Below are 21,190 nucleotides of genomic sequence, written 5' to 3'. Positions count from 1 at the left end.
CCTTTCTCTTTTTTCAGTAAACTTATTTTACTTTATACTAATTCATCTCTTGCCTACTATTGCCACATTAGTTCTAATTAATTTAGCTTACATAATTTAATTTAAATGCCTTTCAATGTACAAATAATTTTTAAGGTTTCTTTCTCAATGATGAGGGAGTTCAGAGTCTATTAAAACACAACTAAACTAGTACAAGAGCTTTAAAAGCAAAAGTTGTGGGATTGTTTAATATGAAACATAACCATCAAAATCCTCTAATTATTAAAAACCTTCTTAAATTATAAAAATTTCATTGTTTCAAGGAGGTAATCAATAATTATTAGAGGGTTTCTAATAATTTTTAAAAAATTTGAGTGTGTATAGAATTAAACGATCTCACAAGGATGTATAAAAGAAACACTGGAAAAAGAAAAACAATATAAGATATTTAGTGTTATCGGATAGCTTGCTTATAAGATATTATGAGGAAATTAAAACCTAAATTAGCCAACAAAATCCAAGTGACAGCGTATTATTGTTGGGCTAATTTGGCCATTTTTTTTTTTACCCAAATGTTCAGACCAACCTATACACACCTGGACTAATCATCGGCGGAGACTAACATAGCAACCCACTGCCACGGCCTCCCACTTAAATCGCGGATGATCAAATGAGAAATTAAACTTGAGACTGTGTATCTATTCACATTATCCTCAATTCTCCCTAACCATCTGAGCTATTTATGGATTCGTCATTGTTTTCTATATATTAAAAGGAAAAAACATTGTCTAGGAACATGCCAAGGAAAAGTATAATCCATTCATTATCATGATCAAATGATTCATTGAATCATTTGCAGAGTGATTACAAATCACACTGAACATGCAATCCTTTTGCATGGAAACTTAATAATTGCCATAAAAATTAAATGTGTAAGCAGTTCTGTCATTTTGACTGAGAAAAAAAAAAGTTTTATCCGACTACCCAGATAAAGTAAAGGAAGCACTCGTCAATTTCACTAACACCAAAGTGTATTTGAATTTTTAAATAATAAATAAAAGAAATGCTATATATATACTAGAAGAAAAAAGTTATTAAGATACTTAATATTTAGATCGACTCCCATTTCGAAAAGCAGACTACTACTGAAAGTTGCAGATCTGAATGCACAAAAATAAGAAATCATCAAAAAATAAAAGTATAATAGGCATACTGTCATTTATGCCGGGTAACAGCAAATCACATGGCAATCCAAAAAAGGGCTCATGCAAATGAATAAATACTATTAAAATATTATTTTCAAATATAAAATGAATAGAAATGGATCTTGGGAGATTATATAGGTAATCTTTTGTTGGAGTTTCCAATAACCACTAAAAGAAAAAGAAAAAAGAAAAAAAAAAGTACTGTGAACAACTAGACTCTCTCATGCTTATTATAAAAGAAAAAAGAAAAAGTGGGTCGATATAGTACTTTTAATAAAAATTGATGTCCTTGAAAAAAGGAAATGGGAATGTTATGTGAATGTGAATACGTAAACAAAGAGAAGAATTGGAAGGGCAAAAAAATTAGTGTGAGAGAAGTTTGAAAATAATTAAGATAATATATATATATATATGGTGTTAGTGTGTGAAGAGACAGAGACAGACACATTTATTCTATAAAGTAGCATGCTTTCTTTTTCACTTTATTGAGTCGGAATGAGTGGGATTTTTGAGTAAAATGGGAGTGGAATGAAAACAAAACAGAAGAGTTCGGACTTTTGGACTTTCTATCTTTCACAATAATTAATTTAAGTAGGTCCGAAACCTTACAAATGTGAGCCCTACTAACCAACATTCCTTCTTGTTGCTTTTCCTTTTACTCAAAAATGTTGATATTATCTTTCTTCACCATTGTATCATCTTAACAAAAGGTGTTAGTATGGATCTTTAAAAAAAATTTCAGGAGGGCTAATAATATTTAAATGTACTTTAAAAAAATTACCCAATTTTATTGATGCATAGAACAGTATTGATAAAAAAAAATTATGTATTTAGTATAATAAGATTTATCATTTAAAATGTATATATTGTTTTACAAATAAGAGGAGCGAAGATAGAGTGTGTAAACGATAAATTAAGCTTATTTTAATATTGATGAAGCAAAATTATTTTAATTTATGAATTTAAAGAAATTGAATAAGAGAAACGTAGAACTGAAAAAAAAAAAAAAAAAAGTGTAGTGCCCGAATTTGACACCACATATAAAAGGATAATTTAGATAGTTATGAGATTTATATAGAGTTCAATTAATATGTTCTTAATGATGTAGAATCATAATAGGATTTGGGATCAAGGTAAAAGAGAAGATTAAAGTGAAAGAGGAAAGCGAATATTGGAGTTTTAGTCCAAGTAGAAAGAAAATCGCTAGCTTTCCCAGGTACTCTATGACTTCCTGCTTGATTATGATTCATTTTAACTAAAGGGAGTGTTTTTCTAAACCACTCAAGGACGTGGGATGTAAGTTATTCACACTTGGAAAAATCTTGCATTGAGCATTTCATTGAGATTCGGACCACAGCCAGATTGCCCCTCGATTATCTTTCTAACCATGCTTAGTTGCAAGATTCTTTGTTTTGCAGGGGCAGATGATCACTAATCCACAAAGAAAAGATTGTCCATCATCAAGTAGAGTCGGAATTGAGGCACAAGAGGACAAAATCGTGATTTCCAGTGTGGTGCAAAACTAGGCATCATTATATAACATCTTGGCTTACTATCAAGATATTGTCGATTTAATTTATCTCTTACTTATCTCAAATGGTAGGTTAAGAGCACATCCCTCTCGATTCGAACCAATGACGAAGTCATTGGAAATAGATCAAGAGTAAGAATCAAGAGGCAGCAACTGACTATAGGATAAAAGATTTCCCAAAGAACCGTGATCCTATTGTAGATGAACAAGTTGATAATGGGCCAAGAAAGAAACCAGTGACCACTCAAAGGCCGTGTATTTTGTTTAAGCAGAATGTTGAGTGAATCTTTAACGGTGTCGTCTCGCGCCTGAAGTGAAACGCTGTCGTCTTCGTGTTAGCTCAAGTGACAATCCTCAGCCATTGATTCCATTCAGATCTGACAGCCATTATCAGCTCATTAAGTCAAAGTATAAAAGGCAGCCAGATCTAAGAATGCGCACAGTAACTTGATCTTCTTCTTTCTTGCGTTTTACAATAGTTTTAGTCTTCTTATTTTTACTCTTTCGAACATTGTAATCAGGTTTAGGTTCTTGTGAATCTTGATAGCAGAAACTGCAGAGTGGTTTTTCTGGTATAGGCTTTCAGTTTTCAGGTTAGTTTATTGTGATTACAGGGAGGTTCGAGTGATTGTTGTATCAGTGTAAGAGTTGAGTAATTTGGGTTGTGATTGAGTTGTACTTGTAATACTTTGATCCTTATAGTGCAGTAGTCCCAATTTGCCTGGAGCTTAACGTGGATGTAGTTTATTTCATTGGAATAAGCAAACCACGGTAAAAATCTTGTGTTCTTGATTGTGTTCTTGGTAGATTAAGTCTTGTGATTGTGTTTGTGAGTGTTGATTGACAGGTTTGAATTCTGTTTTAAACACAACAGTGGTATCAGAGCGAGATTAGGGTTTATTCGGTCTAATTTGAGTGATTCTTGAAACCTAGGGTTTATATAAATTGGGGGTTCGGTTTAATCAGTCAAATTAGTGGCTTAGGGCTTAGAAAACCTTAGAATATTCGATCAATTTCGTGAAATTAGTTCGAATTCAACCTTAACCACGATTAGGGTTTCTGTGTCAATCCTTGATCCAAACAGTAATCCATCACTATGACTACTACAAGAGTCGAAATCACCCAATTCGGTGGGAAAATTGATTTCAATAGTTGGAAAAAGAAAATGAAGGCGTTGTTATCTCATAACAAGGTAGCCATCGCACTGGAAAAGGACGTGACCAAATAGTCAAAGGAGAAACTGAAAAAAAAGGCAGAGCTAGAGGAGGAGGCGTACAATCTAATAATCATGAACCTCTCCGATGCGGTCCTGCGAAAGGTAGACGGTTTTGAAACTCCGACAAACTCCGACAGCGGTATGGGGTAAACTCGAATCTCTTTATGCATTACAATCTGCTCCTAATCTAGCTTACTTAAAAGGTGTTTTATTTGCATATAAAATGGATAGCTCTAGGACTATTGATGAGAATATTGATGAGTTCTTGAAACTGACCCAAGTGTTGAAGGGTACAGATCAAGAACTCGAAGACTCTAGTTTAGCTATGATTCTTTTGAATTCTTTAACTGAAGATTACCAGGTTGTAAAAAATGCCCTCCAATATACTGGTACTGTCCCAAGCTTAGATTTAATAGTTTTAGGATTAAAAGCTAGGGAATTAGAGATTAAAGTGCAGAGAAGAACTGGTAGTAATCTTTTTGTTAAAGGAAAGGGTGATTTTAATCAGATTAGTAATTCTGTCCAATCTGATAGTAGGCCTAGGAATAAGAAAAAGGGAAAACAAAATCGTAAGGCCAAAGGAGAAACTAGGAAGTGTTTCTTCTGTAACAAGGCTGGCCATTTGAAAAAGAATTGTTATGTCTAGCTTAAGAAACAGAAACAAGGGAATACTAAAAGCAACCTAGCAACCTCTAAGTCCAGTTTAGAAGAATCTGAAGTTTTAACTGTTTCTAAAACAGAAAAGATAAATGATTGGGTAATGGACTATGGGTGCTCTTTTCATATGTGTCCCAATAAAGACTGGTTTCAGGACTATGAGGAGAATAGGTTAGAAACTGTCTACATGGGGAATAATAATGCCTGTAGGGTTGAAGGGATAGGTAGCATCACTTTAAAACTAAACAATGGTAAAACTGTCAAGTTGACTAAAGTGAGATACATTCCAGAATTAAAAAGAAACTTAATTTCATTAGGTGTCTTAGATGAATCTGGTTGTAGTTATAAAGCTAAAAATGGTTGCCTTTATGTTTATAAAAATAACCGTGTTTTGCTTGAAGGGATAAAAAGAAATGGCTTGTATATTCTGTCTGGATCCTATTATGCTGATTGTTTAAATTTTGCTTTGGTTTCTACTAACTTGAATGTTACTGAAAAATGGCACTTAAGACTAGGCCATATGAGCCAAAAGGGCCTGGACATCCTCCATAAGCAGGGCCTGTTTGGTAAAGACCCTATTAAACCTCTTGAATTCTGTGAGACCTGAATTATGGGCAAGCAACACAAGTTGAGTTTCCAAAAGAGGACTCACCTGGCTGCCAATTGCTTAGAATACTTGCATGCTGACTTGTGGGGACCTGAAAGGGTCAAATCACATGGGGGTAGTAGTTATTTTCTGTCCATAGTAGATGATTACAGTAGAAAGGTATGGGTTTTCTTGCTTAGGACTAAGGATGAAGCTTTAGGTAGGTTTAAAAGTTGGAAGGTCCTTGTAGAGAACCAAACTGACAGAAGAATTAAAACCCTTAGAACAGACAATGGTTTAGAGTTCTGTAACCAGGAATTTGACTCCTATTGCACTGAACATGGCATCCTAAGACATAAAACTGTTAGGAGAACCCCTCAGCAGAATGGGGTTGCTGAAAGAATGAACAGAACCCTTTTAGAGAAGGTGAGATGCCTCCTCTTTACATCCTGCCTTCCTAAGTCATTTTGGGGAAAAGCCCTAAACACAACTGCCTATCTTACTAACAGAAATCCCTCAAGTGCCATCAGCTTTAAGTGTCCTGAGGAAAAATGGAGTAATAGGAAACCTAGTTTAGGACACTTGAGGACCTTTGGATGTGCTGCATACGTCCATAACAGTGAAGGAAAATTAGATCCTAGGTCACTTAAGTGTGTCTTCCTAGGTTGTCAAGAGGGAACCAAAGGGTATAAGCTTTGGGATAGAAGTACCCCAAGGGTCAGAATAATAATCAGTAGGGATGTAATTTTCAATGAAAATATATTTCCTTGCAAGGTTGCTAACCCTGATGCAGGATCAACAAGCAGCAATCATATGAACCAGGACCAACTTGAGATAGTCCAAATTGAGGTGGAGCCTGCTGAAATTCAACTTGAATTGGAACATCAGGAAGCTGAAGTAAATGAACCAAATCTGGACCCTAACTTTGAAGAGGAAAATGCAACAGAACCTGCTGAACCCCATCCTGATCCTTTAGCCCAGTACCAGCTAGCTAGGGATAGAAGCAGGAGAGAAATCAATCCACCATTTAGATACTCCTATGCAGATTTAATTTACACAGCCCTGGTGGTAGGGGCTCAAGTACAGAGGTCAGAACCAGACTACTATGAAGAAGCAGTCAGATCTAAAAACAGAACACAATGGCAAGCTGTAATGGAGGAAGAGATGCTGTCCCTTAAGGTAAATGGAACCTGGTCTTTGGTTCCAAATCCCAAAGACCAGAAACTGGTTGAGTGCAGATGGCTATTCAAACTGAAGGAAGGTATGACCTCTTCTGACCCTCCTAGATATAAGGCTAGGTTGGTAGCTAAAGGCTACACACAGCGGGAGGGAATAGACTTTAACGAGATATTCTCCTCCGTTGTGAAATATAAAACCATTAGGATTATGTTAGCCATTGTTGCCCATAAGGACCTAGAATTAGAACAGTTGGATGTCAAGACTGCCTTTTTGCATGGGAATTTGGATGAAAAAATTTACATGAGACAGCCCATAGGATTTGTAGATAGAAACCTGCCTAACCATGTATGCTTACTTCACAAATCATTATATGGACTGAAACAGTCCCCTAGGCAGTGGTATAAATGTTTTGATGCTTTTATTCTTAGTATTGGCTTCAATAGAAGCAAATATGACAGCTGTTTATATTATGCTTTATATGACGATATGCCTTTGTATTTGCTACTATATGTTGATGACATGCTTTTAATTTGCAAGTCTAAATCTAGGATAGAAAAGTTAAGAAAAAATTAAACTCTGAATTTGATATGAAAGATTTAGGACATGCAAGAAGGATTTTAGGCATGGTCATAGATAGAAACAGAAAGCATAATGAACTAAAGGTGCATCAGACTTCATATTTGCAAAAACTGGTGACCAAATTTGGCATGACAGGTTCTAAAGTAGTAACAGTACCTTTGGCTGGACATTTCATGTTAAGTAAGAGTCAATGTCCCAAAACAGATGCAGATTTAATTAAAATGGAAAAGGTTCCCCATGCTAATGTAATTGGGTTTGTTATGTATGCCATGATCAGCACTAGACTAGACCTCTCCTTTGCAATCTCCCTTTTAAGCCGATTTATGTCAAATCCTGGCTTTGAGCATTGGCTTACCCTCAAATGGTTGCTTAGGTATATTAACAGTACATTAAATGTTGGTCTGGAATATGGAAAAAGATTTGACTCACTTGATCTTGTAGGTTTTGTAGACTCTGATTTTGCAGGTGACAAGGACTCAAGAAAGTCAACTACTGCATACTTGTTTACCTTGGGGGGAAATTGTGTGAGCTGGAACCCAACTTCAGCCAATTGTTGCACTGTCCACCACCGAGGCAGAATATGTGGCTGTCACGGACGTATTCAAAGAAGCCCTTTAGCTCCAAGGATTACTATCAGAGGTAGAGTTGCTAGATGGTATAGTTACTGTCTATTCGGACAGCTAAAGTGCCATCCACTTGTACAAGAATCTGGTGTACCACGAACGGACCAAATATGTTGATGTTAAGTACCACTTTGTGAGGGAGCTAGTTGAGAAAGGAGTGATCAGCCTGAAAAAGGTACCAACTAAAGACAATCCTGTTGACATGGGAACAAAGGTGGTCACTCCGGTTAAGTTCAACCACTGCTTGAACTTACTGCATGTCAAATGACCTGTAGCAATTGAGTTGTGATAAGTAATTTGTGGTGAAACTGCACTGATAAGGATATTTGGTTCTCTTGATTTGGTGGTGTGTTAAAGCTTCAAGGTGGAGGTTGTTGAGTGAATCTTTAACGATGTCATCTTGTGCCTGAAGTGAAACGCTGTCGTCTTGGTGTTAACTCAAGTGACAATCCTCAACCATTGATTCCATTCAGATTTGACGGCCATTATCAGCTCATTAAGTCAAAGTATAAAAGGCAGCCAGATCTGAGAATGCGCATGTAACTTGATCTTCTTCTTTCTTGCGTTTTACAACAATTTTAGTCTTCTTATTTTTACTCTTTCGAACATTGTAATCAGGTTTAGGTTCTTGTGAATCTTGATAGCAGAAACTACAGAGTGGTTTTTCTGGTATAGGCTTTCAGTTTTCAGGTTAGCTTATTGTGATTGCAGGGAGGTTCGAGTGATTATTGTATCAGTGTAAGAGTTGAGTGATTTGGGTTGTGATTGAGTTGTACTTGTAATACTTTGATCCTTATAGAGTAGTGAGTCCCAATTTGCTTGGAGCTCAACATGGATGTAGTTTATTCCATTGGAATAAGCGAACCACGGTAAAAATCTTGTGTTCTTGATTATGTTCTTGGTAGATTAAGTCTTGTGATTGTGTTTGTGAGTGTTGATTGACAGGTTTGAATTCTGCTTTAAACACAACACAGAACGTTGAAACTTCCAATGACATGGAATCAGATATCTAATCTTTGTTTTTAAGTGGTATATGACTATTTTGTTAGGATAATTTCTTTAATAATTAAAATGCTAGAATAAATTTTCTTAATATATGAAGATTATGATTCTATATCAATGGATTTAGAGACTATTTTAGCTTTGGTATTATCATAGCTTTATATTGTTCTCTCAAACTTTAATCAACTTAAGATTAAAAGTAAATTTCAGGACCAAATGTAAGTTTTCAATTCCATCAACATATGTATATATTCACAATTTTCAATTACACATATCTTATAAACATTTATGGAATATTGCAGAAGTAATTTAATTTTAATACTAACCTCCCGCCATAACATCTGTTGTAAAATATTAAATCTGGATTCACACTTTTGTCTCTTGAAAGTTTTACAGAGTCTTCCAATTAACTGCAATTTCTAGTGCAATGGTTTTTGGGTTAAAATTGCGTTAATGAGGACTTGAAAGCTCTCCCATTATATATGTAGTTGTCTTTGATGGAAAGACAACTGCCCATGGAAATTAACCACATGTAACTGCTCAATAGTTACCCATTTACTAAAACTACAAATTATTAAAAGTGTAGGGACCAATCAGTAAATGAATTTTAATTAATTAAAATTCTAACATTCTCCCACTTGGTCCAAACTTTTATTAAACAAATGCACAACATAATAGTTTTATATTCTTTATGTTTAATCAGAAAAATAGATTGCATGAATCATAGCGGTACGTCCTTTTTTAAACAAGTATTACCTTCTATGTATTACTATGCAATTTTTATCTTTCTAAATAAACGCTTAAAAGTGGAATATTATTTTATGAACAAACCTCAAATGTTTGTTCTAGGTTCTTCAAAATGTTTGTTATTCTCTAACCAAGATGTATACAACTTAAAAGAGAAACCAAACTAAAATACAAAGCTTCAGAGAATGAAAGTATTACCTCTGAAAGTGACAAATTGAGATGTAGTCCCATTTGAACTACATGATCCTTGAACGTCTTTGGGGGCATGTCTTTTGTCAGAGGATTAGTAATCATCTGCTCGGTATTATGTGTTCAATGAGCACTTCTTTGGCTTTAATGTGCTCTCTTATTGCTAAGTACTTAATGTCGATGTGTTTACTTCAACTTATACTCTTGTTGTTCTTAGCAAAGAAACACATCAGCTAAATTGTCACAATACAACCTTATCAGCCTAGAGATAGACTTAACAACTCCAAGCCCATAAATGAAACTTCTCAACCAAATACCCTATATAGTAGCCTCAGAACAGGAAAAAAACTCAGTTTCCATGGTAGAAGTGGCAACCAAAAATTGTTTGGCACTTCTCTAAGATATAGCACCTCCAGCAAGCATAAAAACATATATAGATGTTGATTTTTGAGAATCAACATAGCCAGAGAAGTCTGAGTCTGAATATCCCACGACTTTCAAAATGACGGATCATCTATATGTAAGCATGAAATTTTTAGTCCCGTTAAGATATCTCATGACCTTCTTTGCAGCTTTCCAATGATCTAAACCTGGATTGTCTTGATATCTTCCTAACATCCCAACTGCAAAAGCAATGTCAGGTCTAGTACAAACCTGAGCATACATTAGGCTTTCAACAGTTGAAGGATAAGGAATGGTCTTCATTTGTTCCTTTTCAATCTCAAGTGTAGGACATTGGTTCAAATTGAACCTATCACCCTTAACAATGGGTGCAACATTGGGTAAACAATCCTTCATCCTAAACCTCTCAAGAATTTTATTAATATAGTTTTCTTGAAATAGTCCCAAAACATGTTGAGAACTATCCCTATGAATCTTAATGCCAATGACATAAGATGCCTCACCTGTTAGTAAACGGTCCCATACGCAGTAGAAACAAAACAAGTACAATATAGAGATCATTTACATGAGCCAAGATCAAGGGTATAATTTTACAATTCATATTAAAATAAAATCTACAGGAAAAATAAATCTAAGTTTAAAGAAAACAAACGCACGTTGGAGGCTCCTCCAAATTTGTCAACGAATGTTTTGCTACCGATCCAAGTGTAGGATCGAACCCACGTAGTCCACACGAAGACAATCACAAAAAAACCGAAGAGGGATTTGCTAGATCCTCTTTGGCTTTAAGATTGAGAAGAAAGGAAATCAAATTGAATTGATTTCTAAGCAAAAGTGTTTCTACCGTGGGAGTGTTTCTCAAAAGGGGCTGTTGTGTTTTTTCAAAGAGAATGAACAGTGAATCAATTAATTGAATAATCACACACTTTTCTTTTTTATAGTAAAATAATCAAGTTGCCCTATTCCCATATGGAATAGGCTTGGGCTCCAATCCAAACACCCCATGTTGCCAAACACTCCCAATTTGATATTTTATTTTCCATCATTATCTCAATTAAAATCAATTAATATATATTAACATTTAACAATAATGATAATATATATTTAAATATGTGCGAACACACATTTAAACGTAATTTCACTTATTTAATTTTTCTAACAAATTAAATAAAGGCTACGACCTCAGCAAATTTAATTGCACTGTGAAATTACCAAAATACCCTTTCGCCTTAAAAGACGAAAACGCCCTTCTTTCTTCTTGCATCTTAAATTGTCTTCTATGTGTGTGACCCTTAGGCTCCTCATCATATCGGCAGTGTATCTATCGCGATTAACCACCAATTAATGTCTCACTATACACAGACCAAGATTGGCCCCTAGCAAGGCATCATGGCCACCCATAGATTCAGATTCAGCAAAGTAGTACCTGTCAACAAATGGTTACCGTGCAATTCGATCCTTTCATCACACGTTATCTCGACGAGACGAAGGCATAGAAATAGTGTCAACCTTTGGTTACTCTCGTATATTATTTTAGTTTCTGGACCAATGACCTATATTAATCCGGATAGAGCAACAACTCAACCCACTGTGGCCACAATTTTAGTGTCATGCTATATACTGAATTGCGCCGTGAGTAAACTTCTCCCGTACCCGGGAGTGATGAATCCTCTGTCAATCCACCATAGTCTTGATACACTCCTTGATGCAGTCAATCACCATCGTATTGACAGCTCTAAAAAGAACTGCGTTAGGCTAGTGTCAAACTGCACCAATCGGTGCACAAGACGCCCGGTGATCTCAAGTCTAAGGATCACATACACCACCATTCATTAGAGGATTTATTCCATAGACACTGGGGTTACCATCCATATGAAATCCTCTGGTGGGTCAGTCCTGAACTTGCTGCGGTGTAATCGCCTACAGCAACACCCATGTGTTGCACCAGGTTGTCACCAAACAACCCTGACAAGTGAGATCAGTCACTGCCTTTCCACAGGGTCGTTCAACACTATGATAGCCTTACCGTATTATCTGTGCCCTTACTTCAGAATAATATTGGGCTACCGACGTTTCTAGAATGGCCACCATATGTGCTCATAGGGTTCTCACTATCAAGATTTAAACACTTGATACCCTCGTCACGGTTCTACCATTCTAAGGACATATATCAATGCATATTGCAATAATAATGATTTACCAATATAAAAAAATGCCTTTTATTGATTATGAACATTATTACAAAGAGTCAATTCTACAATAATTGATTGGCTCTAGGGCATCTACTCTAACATCACCCATATCCTTCATACTAAAAGGTTGAGAGAGAATTGTTCACCTCATGCAGCAAACCCAAATCATTGGTTGCAAGCAGAATATTATCTACATATAACACAATAGATGATTTTGCTCCTACTAACCTTATGGTATATACACTGATCCATAACATTCTCTACAAAATCAAATGAAGAGATAACGTTATCAAATCTTAAATACCACTTTCGGGAGGCTTCTTTAAGTCCATAAGTGGATTTCTTGAGATTGCATACCAAATGCTCACCATCACTTGAAATGAACCCATTAGGTTGTTTCATATAAACCTCTTCCTCCAAATCTCCATTTAGGAAAGTTTTCACATCCATTTGATGTAAATCGAAATTAAATGGGCAACTAATGCTATGATGATGCACAAGGAATCCGTTTTAGAAACTGGAGAAAATGTCTCTTTGTAACCAATTCCTTCCCTTTGCATGAACCCTTTGGCAAGAAGCCTAATATCTTATCTCTCAATGTTGCCCAATGAATCTCTCTTGGTTTTAAATATCCATTTACAACCAAAAGGTTTCTTTCTAGCTAGCAACTCAACAGGGTCCCAAACTTTATTTTCTACCATAGAATTCATCTCGTCAATCATAGCATTTTACCACAACTTAGATTTACTACTTTCCATAGCTTGTGAAAATGTATCTGGGTCATCTTCAACACCAATGTCTTAGTCAGACTCCTACAGATACAGTAACATAATCAATAGGAATTGTTGATTTCTTTGTTCTAGTATACCTCCTTAATGTTGTATCAATAGTCTCTTGTTGAGACTGTTGCACAAGTGGTTGTTTCTCCTACAGTGGAGGTTATTCAAAATGATCTTCTAAAACAATCTCAGCTGAACGTGAACTTTGAATGATTGGATGAACAACCAATCTTTTACTTAATGTAGGAGCGTTATCTGAAACATCAATTTTCTCAAAGATTAAGTCTCTAAGTTGATCACTCCCACTTACCACGTCATTCTGAAGAAATTTGGCATTTCTTGATTCAACAATTCTACTGGAATTGTTTGGACAATAAAACTTGTATCCCTTAGATTTCTCAACATAGTTAATGAAATACGTACTAATAGTTCTAGGGTCTAACTTCCGTTCTTGTGGATTATAAATTCTCACTTTAAATTTTTTTCTTAAATTTCTAATTTTTTATCCACATTAATGTAGTTTTCTCCCACCAATCAAGCCAATAAGCCCTTTTTTTCTTCAATTTGTCATGTAATTGGCCGATTTTGTGTTGTTTTTTTATGAAGAAGATGGGTTCTTTGGACCACATTGTTTTACCCATTTTTATATTTGTTATAAAAATAGTGTTTGATTCAAATGTGAGTTAACTTTAATTGTTTTATAAGTGTTATGAAAATATGGATTTAATTGTACAAGTATTTGGTTATTTGAATAGATATTCTTACACATATCAATTCAATTTTAGCCTATAATGTAAGATCTATTTTAAAAAATATTATATTAAGATCTATTTCAATTCAATTTCTATTGCTTCAATTTATTTTTTGTTAAAGTATTTCCATTAGTTTATTTGTTTGATGAAATTAGCACTGATTCTATTTGTTGCCACTACTAGTGTAGACATGGACGTAGCCAGAAATGAAATAGAGGTAAGTCAAAGTTGGAAGAATAATACAATTTTAAATTAAAATAGGCACAAGTTTTGTATTTATAAAATTCTGATTACCTAACATATTTATAATTGTCTCTAACAGGATTTCATCTTTTGAAAGTATTGTATAATGACTTCATTATCAATACTATTAAATACATCTTTCTCGATATACACAACTAAGCTATCATTCAACTATTGATCACTCATTCTATTTCACAAAAGATTATTCAAAAAAATCATTTTTGAAAATGCTCTCTCTACACTAGCAGTGGCAACGGATAGAATCAATGCTAATTTCATCAAACAAATAAACTAATGGAAATACTTTAATAAAAAATAAATTAAAGTAATAGAAATTGAATTGAAATAGATCTTAATGTAATATTTTTTAAAATAGATCTTACACTATATACATTGGCTAAAATTGAATTGATATGTGTAAAAAAATTTATTCAAATAACCAAATACTTGTACAATTAAATCCACATTTTCATGACACGTATAAAACAATTAAATTCAACTCTCATTTGAATCAAACACTATTTTATAACAAATATAAAAATGGGTAAAACAATGTGGTCCCAAGAACCTATCTTTTCCATAATAAAACAACACAAAATCAGCCAATTACATGACAAACTGAAGAAAAAAGGGGCTTATCGGCTTGATAGGTGGGAGAAAACTACATTTGTGTGGATAAATAATTAAAAATTTAAGAAAAAAATTGAAACCTAGGTTGTTAAATTAGTTATGGGTAATAGAGAAAGAACAATTTTGGGAAGTAGAGAATGTTTAGTTTCCCAAAAAGAAAAATGAGAGTTTAACTTATTTGATGGATTTGAATTTTTTTTTTAATTCACTTTTTATTTAGGGGTAAATTTGTAAAACTTGTCAATAATTTTTAAAACTTAAGGAGGGTCATCTGACCCTCCTTGACCCCCCTCCCTCCGTCCCTGAGTGTAGAGAGTGCATTTCAAAAATGAATGTTTTGAATAATCTTTTGCGAAATAGAATGAGTGATCAATGGTTGAATGACAGTTTAGTTGTGTATATAGAGAAAAATGTATTTAATAGTATTGATAATGAAGTCATTATACAATACTTTTAAAAGATGAAATCCTCACGAACAATTATAAATATAGTAGTTATTGAGAATTTTATAAATACAAAACTTGTGCTTAATTTAATTTAAAATTGTATTATTCTTCCAACTTTGACCTCTCTATATTCCACTTCTAGCTACATCCCTACTCCTAACATAGGTTTGCTACCTCCTCACTAGCAAAAGCTAAATATTCAAAATAAAGAAAATTATTGTAGTACAAATAATCTAAGAAATTAAATAATAAAAAAAATTAATTTATTCATTTTTATTACTGTCAATTCACTTACTTGGATCATCAATTTGTGTACTTTGTCTATTCAAAACTCGCGGACAATTTCGTTTATCGTGTCCTTGTAATTTTCACAGTGTGCATTTTCGTTTTCTTTGACTTCAAGAAGCCTATTTTGAGGTTTGAGCTATTTAATTTGCCAATGCTGCTAACATTTCATTCATCATATTTTGGTCTACTCTTCGTTTGTGTCACATGTGGATCTTGAGTCGATATTTGACTACATTTACTAACTACACATTGCTCTTGAATATTTAAAGTCGACAATATACTTTTCTATGCTATCTTCAGTCAACTTACTGCTTTCCTTTTTGAGATTTGAGAGAAGAGCCGTTCAATGCCTTTAACTGCCATTTTATACAACTTTTCATTCTTTGATGCAATAAACCCTATTGTCGATATATGACATATATAAAATGGCTAACTCTTAATGCTTGAACACTCTTATTTTTCTCCTACAACTATCCCATCCATTACCCTAAAAGAGTTGGCATATTTCCTTCACCTTTTAAAATAAATTGATGGGGAATTTCATGAATAATGCTAGCCTTACTCACTCCCCCTACTCACTTCTCTTACTCACCTTTGTTAAAAAAGTGAAAAAGTGAATAAGGCTAACATTTTAACAAAAGTGAGTAAGAGAAGTGAGTAGGGAGAGTGAGTAAGGCTAACATTACTCGATCATCTACTTCAAGTTTGTTAAAAATTCTCAAAAAAAGGTTTACCATGCAAACCTATGAACTGAAAGTGTTGGCATCCATAGCACCTTTCATGTGTTCCTACCTTCAACTTCATGAGAAAGTGATCAAGTAAACCAACTTTAGAAATAACTATTGAATGAAAACAACTCGCAAGTGCACGAATCGCTATGTAGTCTAATATGCAAATACGAGTGTTGTCCCACAAAGATTTTTAAGCATTCAAATAATCCCAATATACTATGTCTTAACTAAAACAAGTAAAATCAAACAATTTAAAGAACTGGTGACTTAAACTAAGCAAAAATAAAGATAAACTAACACTGAATAAACAATAAGAATTCTAAAAAACAACTGATTTAAAAACCAATGAACCAAAACTTAGGTATCTAATTTCACCGTAATAATCCAATTTTATGTCACTAATCAATATATTGTTGCTTCAATCCAATTTCTAGGGTTCGTCCTTCCGTTATTAAGGTACCACCGTTTAACGTCTAGATTTAACCAAGTGTCTTCTGGCCTAATAATTAAAAATCCGTCAAGAACAAAAAGCACTTAAAATTAAGAACCAATTTGCATTTGACAAAGCGTGTGCACAAACACAAATCATTCGTTCAAGAGAGCTATTCAAAGTTGGCATATGGCATCTACCTAACCTTATCTCATACAATCAATTAATTCACATTAAATGCGATCAACCAATAATATCAATTAAAGACTAAACTAAGCACAATGAATGAAACCAAAATTATATTGGATTGATAAAACAAATAGAGTCAATTGTAACATAAAATCCTCATATTAAGCTACATTGGATCCTTAGAAAAGAACATAGTTACACATAGTCATTGGAAAATCGAACCTCAAAATCTTCAAAGACATGTAGTATAAGAAGAAGATGATGAAACCCTAAGTGAGATCTCCTCTCCTTGCCTCTAACGGTTTCCCAACAACCAAAGTTAAAAAGTCCCAAAAATAAAGTTACACAATCCTATTTATAGTTTTTGGATCAGTAAGGGTACTTTAGGAATACAATAAAATTGATTTGGGGTTATGTTAATTATATTTTTAAATGCCTTCCCTAAACGCGCTATGGCATGGTTTTGTGACACCGCGGTGCCAATCTCCCATGTAAAACTCCTTCGACAAAATCCTGATCACACCACAGCACAAGAAATCTCCTACCGCGGCGTGAAGTTTATGTCCAAAACATGCCATTTTTCTTATCTCTTTTGTCGTGGCGCCATCTTGAAAACCTTACTTCTTCATTCTTTTAATTATGATTCGCACTCCAACGTCTCCAAAGTNTCCTCTTTTTATTATTTTCTTTGGATTGTTTAACAATATTAACCTCAACAGAACAATACATCCATAGAATATATATCCAGTAGTCCTATCCTATCAGTATTCAATAAGCAAACAACTCTGAAAAAGTAATGCAAAATACATCCAGAAAATGATAAACAAAAGACTGACTTTGAGGGTCAGCCACCTCCACAAATACTGACTTCGCAGCCCCCCTTCCAATTTACTTTCTAATTCTGAATGCCTTCCTATTTCTTTTCCTCCCCTTTTTATTTTCTCCTATCACCTTTTTGCTCCATATCCTGCCATCTGTCCCAACAAATATTCCTTTATAACAAATCCCAACTTCCTACATAACAAATATTCGGCAATATTCCCCTACTTTCTACCACTACCCTTCCTGTGGTACACCAGCTTTGTTGGTTGCTCATCAAGGGGGCAGTAGAATCAACCTTGAATTTGCGGATACCAAGTTGGACAAGTTTGACTGGTATCAAGGCAAAATTAAACAACCAGATATTGACTGCAGCAGCCCCAGGTTTGTAATTCAATTAGACAGAAAGGGATCCATTCTCTTTTTCTTTTTTTCATGCATGACAATTGAATTGCATTCTGGGTTCAGGTATGTTGAAAAATGGCTTTTAGCAAAATCACATGGGGTAGAAGTGATAATGGAGAAAGGTTTAGGGACTTATATGTTATAGGCCAAAATGAGTTAGTTTGTCCCACATTGAAAAGGAATGAAAAGTGGGAAACTTTTGGGGCCTATATATAAGGACCTAAATCAATGTTATTTGTATCCCAAGATGTAATTCCATTATACTTCTTTTGTTTAGGGTTCTTTCTTTAAGGACCCTTTAGTTTGTAAGTTTTGTTGTATCTCCCCTTTGTTTTGGGTATTTGTTGTATTGCCCAAAAGTTTGTAATATTGTTTGGAGATAGTGGAGTTTTCTTTTGCAGCGCCCGAGAACGTAGGTTTCAATACCGAACCTCGTTAATTCCTGGTATTCTTTATTTTGCATTTAATTTTGGCTATTTATTTATGCTTTACTATTTGTTATTATTATATTCAATAGCTAGCGTTAGAGTTTATGTTTCCGTTGCATAACAAGGTAATTATCTATCTGTGACAAGGAAATGGAGCTCTAGCGACAAATAACCATTCAGTTTCCGATCCATCTTTGGACAGAGGCCATTAAAGGTATCTTCACGAGTAATTTACATATACAAACTATGTATTTTCTGGGATGTATAACAGTGACAAAGTTTTTTTTTTTTCTGTTCAGATGATCGGCCTGATTATTCTGCTCTTCAGGCAATACTTTATGGTCCTTATCTACTTGCCGGTTATACTAATGAAGACTGGGAAATAAAAAATAAACCAGCTAAATCTCTTTCAGAATGGATAACCCCAATTCCTGCCTCATACAATGCTAACCTGGTTACGCTTTCTCAGGTCTCCGGAAATTCAACTTTCGTCTTAGCTAACAACCAATCTGTTACAATGGAAAAGCTTCCAGCGCACGGCACTAATGCTTCTGTTTACGCTACTTTCAGACTCATCTTTAATGATGCAGCTACCTCAAAATTTTCATCAGTCAAAGACGTTATCGGCAAATCAGTCAGTCTAGAACGGTTTGATCTTCCAGGAAAGTTGCTGCAGAAAGGAAAAGATCATAAACTTGTGGCAGCGAATTCTCCTGGAACTAGATGCTCGTATAATTACCATTTGGTTGTGGGATTGGATGGAAAAGCTGAAATAATATCGTTGGAGTTGGAAAGCCGAAAGGCTTGCTTCGTGTATAGTGGTTTGAAGTTGAAGGCAGGTGCAATCCTGAAGATCAGCCGCAACAAATCAAAGCATAGATTCAAGAAGGCAGCCAGTTTTGTAACGGGAAAAGGGATGAGTATCATCCTATCAGCTTTGTGGCAAAAGAAGGGACGAGGAATTTTCTTCTGGCTTCAATTTTCAGCTTCAGAGATGAGTCTTAAACGGTTTATTTCAAAATTTCATCTTAAACCTTGAAAGAAGACGTTAGGAAACAGCATCCTGGTACCTGCATTTATATGTGACATTATAATTGAATTCTTTTATTTCATTTATGTCTAGATATATTAATGTGATTCAAAGTTTTATTTGTTTGTAATGTTTACATTTACCCTTAAAACACACAAGAAAGTTTAAAATATATTAGTTCTAGAAGAAATTCACCTTAGCATGGCTATTATTTTGGTTGAAAACTGTACATGCATCTCTTCCAGAAATTTATAGACATTGATAGAAAAGCAGTAAACAAAGTTGTAAAATACAGAGGTTCTGCATAGTTTCTTCCTCTGTTTTATTTGTTCTTTGTTCTAATGCAGATGTTGATATTAAACTCCACTTTCACTCTTGAATTGCTTGAATGTTGTGTAATAAAAGGAAGACAGAAAGCAATGTCTCAAGCTTGACTCTAAAAGCGGACACAAACAGAATGTCCCATAAAATAAATTTTACTCAAGCAGCATAGTAGAAGAATCCATTTTACATAAAAGCTAATATTTCCATGGAAAGAATATGGCATGAAATAACAAGCAGTGCATTATAAGTACTCTCAATCCCTCCTTTTCTCTTAATGCTTCTTAATAGAGATAAACCATGAAAGGGAGGAATCTATTTCACCTGTACGATAGAACATTTGGATTGAATTGCAGTGAGTATGAGGAGAATACTAGCAGCGATGATAGAAACGGTTGCCCAAGGAGTTCTGAAATGATCTTGTTTCAAGGTTGCCTTCCACTTCTGCCATGGTCTTCTGCAGTAATTGTTCAGGTCTTCAACAAGAGACGAAAAGTGAAAATAATCAGAATGGTGAAATAGACTTGACACCTGTTCACAATCCCCGATTGGATTGTGAATAATTTCATGTTTGACAAGTACTTCCACATCCTTGGGAGCGTTAACAAGATAATTCATGAAGATAAAATAGTCATTTAAGAACAAATCTATGCATTGACTTTTCTCAAAGGCCAAAAGATTTTTCTCTACATCTTCCATCGTACTTAGTATTGTGATTTGTGGAATTTCCAATATCCCATTTTGGAATCTTATATCAAATGAATTTTCGCTTGATGATCTCAAGTTATACTTAACTCCAGCTTGATGTAGTTCTTTTGCACCAGGTGTCGTTAGAATTTTGGTTTCATTTCACTATTCTTCTTCAAAGGTACAGTGGAGGAAGTTTACAAGATGTTTTTGACACCCACAAACTTACGTTCATAATTGATGTTACATTTACACACTGTTAAGAGTTGTCAACTATTTCAGCATTATTGGAGTTGTCGTGGGGGCAACACCCCCTGGCCCGTAGCGGTTTGAGCCTTTTCTATGTATAACTGCTGTAGGATTTCTTTAAGTTATTAATTCCTCATTGGGTTGGGCTTAGGAATAAGAATCCTTGTAAAACTAGGTTTTGTCACTTAAACCTAGTATATAAACATATTTTTCTCTTGTTATGAGTGTGATAGCAAATCATAATGCAATTCATTCATTGTAAACAATAGAGAAGAGAAAGTATTGCAATAATATTGACTCGGCTGGACGCAACCCATATTGGGTGAACTTGGATAAATCGCGCGTGTTATTTTCTGTGTGTTTATATTTGTGATTTGCTTTATTGTTGTTTTGTTCTTGCTGTTGTCTCTACTTCGTTCAATACTACTCCTAAGTAACCCCAACGACATCTGGTGAGATTGTGGGTAATCTCAAGAAAAGAATGCTTCCACTTATGGGCACAAGATATGTCAATATTGGCTAGCCTGAACAAATCCTCAAGAATGAGAATGGAAGCTGATTTTCGAGCTTGTACAAGTCACTGATTACATCAAAATCTTTCTTGGGACTACCACATACACGATCAGAATTAGGATGATCCTTTTTAAAGTGCATCAATAGTACCTCAAAAATGAAG

The 21,190-nt window shown here is 34.6% G+C and overlaps 1 pseudogene; it reads left to right on the top strand.

Moving 5' to 3' along the window:
- The first annotated feature begins 10,259 nt into the window (after positions 1-10,259).
- Positions 10,260-19,259, top strand: LOC116109162 (annotated as a pseudogene).
- The last annotated feature ends 1,931 nt before the right edge of the window (positions 19,260-21,190 follow it).

This window comes from Pistacia vera, unplaced genomic scaffold, assembly GCF_008641045.1.
Source record: "Pistacia vera cultivar Batoury unplaced genomic scaffold, PisVer_v2 Contig573, whole genome shotgun sequence".
In the NCBI taxonomy this organism is placed as follows: Eukaryota; Viridiplantae; Streptophyta; class Magnoliopsida; order Sapindales; family Anacardiaceae; genus Pistacia; species Pistacia vera.
Note: the sequence above shows the minus strand (reverse complement) of the source record. Positions and strands in the feature narration are given on the sequence as shown.